The sequence below is a fragment of the Prosopis cineraria genome, unplaced genomic scaffold (assembly GCF_029017545.1).
Source record: "Prosopis cineraria cultivar Desert tree isolate PC_DT_omini unplaced genomic scaffold, ASM2901754v1 PC8, whole genome shotgun sequence".
Taxonomy (NCBI): Eukaryota; Viridiplantae; Streptophyta; class Magnoliopsida; order Fabales; family Fabaceae; genus Prosopis; species Prosopis cineraria.
In genome coordinates this window covers 1,204,095-1,212,482 of record NW_026555339.1, presented here as the reverse complement: position 1 = coordinate 1,212,482, position 8,388 = coordinate 1,204,095, and the positions used below count along the sequence as shown (strand labels likewise).

Genomic DNA, 8,388 nt, shown 5'->3' with positions numbered 1-8,388 from the left:
CGACCATACCTAAAGCGTTTCACCTGTTCGGGACCCCGAAAGCGAAATAGAAATGTCATGGTTTGCTCGCTCTCTCGCTAGCTCCCTCCGACTCGACCACGATGACGCCGACGACGATGAAGAATGCGACGTCTTACCCAATCATCCACACGACCTTTCTCCTACTTCACCTAAAAACCTCGAACCACGTCGCCTGCAACCAGAACAACAACCGCAGGGGATTGAGTTTGGATTAGAAAATGAAGTGCGTGCTCGTGGAGTCCAAGAGGATCTTCACGTATTCAAGAAAACTCTGACCCGTCAAATCTGGGGAGTGGCATCCTTCTTAGTTCCTCCTCCGGTGGAATCCCACCCTTCCCTTCCCTCTCATCGCCCACGCAATCTGATCCTTCTGCATCCGCTCGTGATCGATCAGTACCGTCCGATCACCGCGTTTCTGAGAATGCTGAAAAATCGGAGGCACGACGGATTCGGCGAGGCTTTTCCCACATCGAAGAAGCGAGTTTCCGCCGGGACGCCCCTGAAACTTTGGGTGAAAACCCGGATTTGATTTCGTTTGGATCCGAGTCTCCACAAAACGAGGAATCCGCAATGGAGGAGCGTGATTTTGAACTCGTGGTTGGAATTACAGATGAGGTGTTGGCCTTCGCGAGAAATATTGCAATGCATCCCGAGACGTGGTTGGATTACCCTGTTGATGAAGAAGATGATACGGAAGGTAAGCGGATTTGCTATTACTCATCTAGTTGTGCTATTCTTGAACGATGCTTTTATTGCCTTTCGATGCAAATTCTTTATGTCTTTGAGTTGTACGCGAGTCATAGACCACGGAGATTGTGTCATTTATGAAAATTGTTGACTTAACCGGCACACTGCGTCCTCATGAGCCATTGGCAGTGAGCTTGACCTCCCCTTTTATTTGATTCGTGGTCATTTGTTGCGTACACCAATACTTCTAGTGATGAACTTGGTTGTCTGCTCACAATTAATTCTGCATATCTACTTACTCGTAGATTTTGACATGTCCGATGCCCAACAAGAGCATGCTATGGCCATTGAAAGACTCGCTCCTAGATTAGCTGCGCTCAGAATTGAGCTGTGCCCTTGCCATATGAGTGAAAGTTACTTTTGGAAAGTCTATTTTGTACTTTTGCATTCAAGGCTTAATAAACAAGATGCTGGGGTTTTATCTACACCTCAGGTGAGTTACTGGGATTTCGCCCTGGTTTTAATATTGTTCTTGCAATCTGGGATGCATAAATTGCCTTACTCTTGTGGTGGCTTCCTTGGTTGATATGCCAAGATGGCCATTTTATCTGAGGAGACCTTGAGTGCAATTTAAATCCCTCTCAAATGGATTCAAAATTACAGAATAGTCAAATCCTTGATTATTGTGATTAACATGCTGGCAAGCCATGAGCCTTGCCAGCAAATAGCTTCCATGTAAGCATTTTTCCCATCATAGACTGCGGGGTTCAGTGCTGGGACCGTAAAGTGTAGTTTATCCTGAAAGAATTGCTCTATCATACATTGTTCTTGTGGCATCGAAATTGAAAAGATTGGTTATTTGCTTTTGTGAAACACCACTGACCAATATAAGGTGGTAGGAAAAAGATAAAAAAATAATAATCAATTGTAGTTCGTTTTAATGTTCTTCTCTATATGAATAAAAGCGCGTTTAATTTAAAACTTCTTTATGCCAAATGTCATGCTTGAATGATAGGCAAACAATAAAACTTGTTCATGAAGAAGAAATATCGGCCTGGTTTATTTTGAAAATATTAAAGTCTTCACACCAAGAGGTGTTGGCTCCGTTATTAGTTCAACTTGTTTTGCTGTGCAAAGGCCTTCGGGTTTCCCTTTGTGGTCTTTGGTATAATGATCATTTGCAAGATCTGCTTCAACTGTTTTCATTCTGCATTTGTTTTATAAGCACTAACTCATTCAGTCGGCATTAACTTTGTAAATATCTTCATGATAATGTTCGTAGGTTTTGGCAGCCAGAGCAGTATGGATGCAAGAGTTACAGAAGCAAGTGAAACTTGAATCTGAATGTTTTGGAAGGAGCAATTCCTACCTAAGAGACACAGCTTCGCAAGAAGACTTTTCTCCCAGATATTTCGATAATGCCTATTGCGGTGTCCTGCCTCGTGGAACACACAGATTTGAGGAAGATTGTGAGAGTGAGAAGCACATGGGTGAAAGCTCTGAAGCACATTTTATCGATAAGGAAGTCAGGGAGGAAAACCCAAAAGCTAAAACTGAGGATAAGGACCTATTAAGAGTTCGATCCTCTAAATTTGTTCTCGAGGACTATGAAGATGATGATTTTGAATGGCCAGAGGACAATTTTGATGGAATTACCGTGCCTGAGGTAAATGAAGAAGAAATATCTTTTAGTGATCTAGAGGATGATAATTACTCGTTGAAACCTGTCAAATCCAAAACAGAATCAAAAGCTCCATGATTCTTGATTTCAAGCTGCATGAAAGTGGTGCCGTAGTGCCAGTACTGAGTAGATCTCCAGTAGAAAGAGGAGAGAAAGTATTGAGTTTCCCCAGCATTTTTTTCCTTGTACATAGTTATTGATTTTTTATCCCAAAAAGAAAGGGTTGCAGAGGTGCCATGACATGTTGCATTTTGCTATATGAGGCTGTTAAGCAAGGTTAATGGTATCAGTTTATTTTTTGATTGGTAATGTATGTACACCAGGTTTTTTGGGTGGATGTACTTCGACACATGTCAGATATATGGATTAAGAAAGATATGGGCTAGTATTTGATACCCGTTACTTGAAACAAATGTGGGATGCAGTATACGCATCAATTCCCTGTTTCTTCTGAGGATATTATGCACTATGCTTGTATATAGTAACGCTAAAGCAGATGTCGCCGGTAGGAATGATTTCAAGTTGTCTCTCGTTGTCAAATATTGAATGTGAGGTTTCGGAAACATGATGATAACTGCAGGGTTTATGGGCTCACCTGATTGAATGATCCCGTAAATTATTGCTGTGTGTCTGGGTTGTTTTTTTTTTTCCTAGTTCCTAATTAAGGAAAGCAGATTTGCAATTGACATCCCATCAGTTGGTAAAACAGTGACGAAACTCCATTGTTGAGACAGGATATTGCTATTTCTGTCCGCTCTTCAAAATCAAGGCTTACATAATTACGGAGATAAGTCAAATACAGAGGGCTCATCAGTCATCAACATGATCGAAATTTGAGATGCACGTCAATGTCACCCAAAATGTAGTTCCATTGCCTGGAGCAACTCGTCTGATCGAGAGTGGGTGGAGCTTTCAGCTATCTGCAAAACTTTGTTGCTGTTAATTTATGGTCTGAAAATGCATGCACACTCGAAGTACCTTTGTATCATCTGCACCAAAAAGAAGAAAAAGATAGGATCTTGTTCAGATTGAGATCATTCAATCACTGGGAGCAGGCTGTTCGGGTAATGGGCCTCTACTGAGTACTAGTCATACTCAGTCTTTTTGTGAGGAATGGGGGTATCGTTAGTGGACGCGGAACGCGCTTCCACGCTTTGCTTCTCGCCATCATTCTCAGGTTATGTTTACGTTTCCACCTTTTCTTTTCTTTTTTGAATAATACTGAAAACAATACTGTCTATTGTCTACGCTACAAACAAGAAGGCAATACTAAAGCGATTGTTCATCCTCCTCCTCTAACAAAAAAATCGTCTCCACCTTTTGATTGATGCAAAGTCATCCTCCGTAGATTAATGATCAATTCATCATAATGCTTCATCTTGTATATTTGTTTCTGCAATGATTGTGCTCTGCTCTGTTATATATCCTAAATAGGTCATTTAGTTGAAGAATTTATTTTGATCATACCAAATGTAGGACCTCGATTTTTTTGTCTCCATTTAATGGTATATTAAATTATACGCTCGTATTTTGTAGAGTTCGATGTGCCAGTTATTATATATTTTATATTACATATGGTAATACCAATTTAGATATATTATATTCCTTTTCTTTTGACAGAGCCTTGTTTTTTTTTTTTTTAAACGCGGGTTCACTTTTAAAACTTCTATCAGAAAATTGACGGCATGTGCTCCTCCAGATTAAAGTGAAGGCCAGGGAAAATGAAGAGACAGGATCAGGCCCAGCGGTGAAGTTGCTATGTTTACGTTTTCTTTATCAGAAGCTGGTCCAGAGACAATAGAGACCCCTTGTTCTCCAAAATTCCAGTTTAAGAAGATTTTTTTTAAAATTAAATTCAAAACATTTATTTAAAAGATTTTTTATTTTTAAAAATAATTAAATTTAAATAGAGTTAAAAAGTAAAAAAAATTTTACGAGAGGCATATGATATTATAAATTTTTGTTTAGAGTAACGTCCTAAAATTTTTAAAAATAATATATTATTATCTCATCATTAAATATGAAAACATTGGCCATTAAAATGAGATTTGAATAAGGATATTTTTGACCAATCTTTCCTTTTGCATTGTTCAACCTCCTTCGCCAGCCTTTTCTTCTCTCACTTCTCCTTCTTTGACAAAACGATGGGAATTGCAGAACGCCCGACGATGTTATTGAGATTGAGGGAGTTGGGGCGGTACCCCAGAGGGTGAGATAGTAGAGAAGGCGAAGTGTGTCATCGATGTTACGATTCTTGGAGCAGAGCCTGTGAATCTTCTTCATAGAGTAAGTCCTATTGGAGATGCTCTCTTTTGGGTCTTTATCTTCAAATCTAGCATCAGGCTTCCACAACTAGACATATAGAGAGGTGCTCGCGAATCTGAATGCGAGAGAAACTGATAGGGATTTCTGGGTGATTAGATAGAAGTAAGGAGGTGGGGATCTGGGTTTCGCAACCTGCTCTTGTTCAAGAGAGAAATCCATGATCTAATGAATTTGGTGTTTTGACTTCTGAGCATGTCATGTTAGATTTGATCCACAACCTGCTCTCGTTCAAGAGAGAAAATTTTTGACTTTTGACATTTCCTCTGGCGGTAAATCAAGTGGAGAACCTGTCATGGTAGCAAAAGAATTTAATGACGACTTTCTCGTTGCTGAGGAAGGGGCAAGCCTAGGATGAAGTAGAACCTCTAGATCTTTGTCTTTCTTCTCCCTCCAATTTCTACCTCTCCAAGCTGCTAGCCTTGTTTTGTTCCTTGTTGAGTCTTGCAAGATATCTTCTCCCAACTTAGTTAAAATTTGCGTACCCTTTAATCATGGCTTTTTTACTTATTCACTGTTATTTTCATCTGCTGCCTATTGAGTCAAGATTCAGCTATTATTATAAAGGCCATTAGTTAGTGAATTTGTGAGAGTTTAGCTATTCAATCCAAGACATGGGTGGCTATGAAAATGCCATGGGGTTCCGACACAGGAGAGGAACCTCTCCATTTCTTCCTCTCAATTTTCCGCCATTTCTTTCATCTCAATTATTCATATTATTTTATTAAATAAATTTTTAAAAATTATAGAATTAATGAATTGTTAAGATGGGAGGAGTTGAGGAAAATGGAGAGACTCTCCACCCTTTCAACACGGGCAAGAGACAATCCTAGATTGCACGTTATCGGGCCTGAGCACCAATGTTTCTAAAATCACGATTAGCTGTGTGTCTGTGGCCAATCCTTTTTGTCATGATTAATCCTTATGTCTTCCTCCACCTAGGATCCTCTTGTTTCCCTGAATCCAACTCAAACTTTTGGAGGCTCGTCCATAGTTTTTCACAACGAGTTTGGCATTTCATCTTCCCCGAAAACAAAGAAGGAAGGAGGGTCAAAATGCTAAAATACCCTTAGTCAAACCTCATTTTTAATGGTTAACATTTTCAGATTTAACGGTGGAGCAAAATTACATTACTTTCAAAAGATTTCAAAAACATTGCTCCAAATGAAAGTTTAAAATACTAAACATTTCTTGCAAAAAAATTCTAAGACATTTTTACTTTTTAATCCTTTAACATACTTATTCAAACGAGTTTTTTTAAAAATTTTTAAAAAATTAATTTTGACCTAACAGGCTCTTAGTTCAATGTATCTCTTCCCTATCACCTCATTTTTAATTTCTAAAGCCTCATCTTTCTTTCTTTCTTTTTTGACCGTAGAATTTATAATTCTTTTTAAGATGGGCAGTGCTTAGTTTGTCTGTATATTTAAAGCTCAAGAGTCACGACCTTTATCTCATCAATATCAGCGAATTCTGAGTATAGTTTGATCTGGCCATGACTATATTAAAGCAAGCAAATGGGTATCAATCAGGCTTTAAGTTTTCGACCAAGCTCAATTAGATGGAGTGAATCGCAACATGATGAGATTTTTTTTTTTTTGAGAAGTGATTGTAATTAAAGGAAAATTACAGCTGTAGCATGATATTTGAGGATTTAATCCCGAATAATTTTAGTTAACGTTTGAATCAGTGGATTTAAATTTGTATTTTAAATTTAAAATTTCACATTTTAAATTCATGTATTTAAAATTTATTATTTGGATATTTTAAAAAATTTTAAATGAAGAAGAGTGATAAGATATGAAAAAGATATAAAAATTGTAAAGATATCCATAGTAATACACTAACAGAATAGCAGGGAAAAAAAAGACACTAAGAAAATGAAATGTTTGAAATGATTAAAATTGTAAATAATTAATGTGTAAGGATAATTTAAAATCATAAAAGATTATAATACGAGGTGAATTTGGATTTAAATACATATTTAAATGAGAGATTTGATCCAAATTAAATCCAAACTTACCATTGAGGTTATGAAGCTTGTTTATCTAGTACCATCAATTAATCTGGCATAACATCAAACAGGTTGAATATAGTTCAAAACAAAAATAGTGTACATGTGACTTCATCTTCTTTTCCCCACCATGCCATGAATTTTTGGGTTGTTAGGAAAATTTTGCCTTTAATAACAAGTTTTGTTGTTCACGTCTGAATAAATGATATATAACTTATACAAGGCAAAAAAATACTTGCACATGACTTGTCCATATGTTTTTGTTTGGCCCCTCATAAATTGTTATACTGTGTTCATTGGCGACAGATAATAAACGGGTTGGACGAATTGAAACCGAATGATGGTGTCGTTTGGAATCTCAACGTACTTAGCTCGACATCATCAACAAGGATTTAGGAATCCAAATACATACTGGACATAAAATTGTGCTTTCTTTGCAAAAGTTGATTTACCCCACGTTTTTAGGGTCGATCCATATATCAGAGCAAAACGCCGTTGCCGGGGATCGAACCCGGGTCACCCGCGTGACAGGCGGGAATACTCACCACTATACTACAACGACTTTGTTGAGAATCTGGAATATTAATTTAATGATGACCTTTTGCTGCGTGCATCAAACTTTACACACGCCAAGGCTTATCGTTTGGTGCTGCTCTTGTTTCTCTTTTTGCTTGACGAGTGATTATTTGGTTGCAGGATTTAGTAATTTATCCTAGGATTCTCATTTACTTCTTCATATAAACATTTGGGTCCTCCATATTGTAGTTGGGTCTGGCAGATAATTTTAAGTCTAATTGTACTTTGTCAGATTTGTCTTTGGCAAATTAGTTAGAGGGATCGATCCTAGCTTGAAAAGATGTACTATGCATGACCGATATATATGCATTAATTATAATTTAATCAATTAATATATATATATATATATATATATGTATATATCCATTGAAGGTTTAAAATTTAATCCCTCCTTTGTGGTCATATATTTTATCAAGAGCTAAACAAAATATATATCGTGTGGATCGGATGAGAATCCTTGGAGCAGATGCAGATCCTATCATCATCATCAGCATATATATAGACAATAGTGCGTATGATTAATGGCGCGAGACGATCCTTAATTCTCGTTAGGTTTATGCCTATTTAGATGGCGGACAATTGCGAAACCAATTCTATATATACATGACATATCGATCTACATATACAAGCTCTCAATTACTTTCATCATATTTTAATTTTCCTCAAAAGATACTTACAGGTCTATAGCGAGTAGCGACGTTCCAACTTTCCTCATGACACTTGCTTTTTCATCATCCGCATCATTCCCTTTATTTATTAATTATCGATCAGGTGCACATAACTGTAAGCCTTATCCCACTATACCACGATATGACATGACCTCCAACCAAATCGGCTTAATATTTAAATTTAATAATTAATTAATTTTATCTGATTAGATAGATTAGATGTGCCTGGTTAAAAAGGAAAGACGAAGAATTGGGACTTGTTGGGAGAGTGGAAATTCTTGGCAACGTATTCAAGACCCAAAAAACAAAAGAGACAAACGTATTCAAACCACGCATTAATTCTATTGATTAGACGCAAACTTTTCCTTTAATTAGTTCGACGGCCCAATCCCTCTTCAGTCTTACTGGTTCATTGATGT

The 8,388-nt window shown here is 37.3% G+C and overlaps 1 non-coding gene and 1 pseudogene across 1 annotated transcript; one reads left to right on the top strand and one right to left on the bottom strand.

Moving 5' to 3' along the window:
- LOC129318575 (uncharacterized) lies at window positions 1-2,784 on the top strand (annotated as a pseudogene).
- A 4,431-nt stretch (window positions 2,785-7,215) lies between these two features.
- TRNAD-GUC (transfer RNA aspartic acid (anticodon GUC)) lies at window positions 7,216-7,287 on the bottom strand. The gene has a single exon. It is a non-coding gene; the product is annotated as a tRNA-Asp (tRNA).
- Between the last annotated feature and the right edge of the window lie 1,101 nt (window positions 7,288-8,388).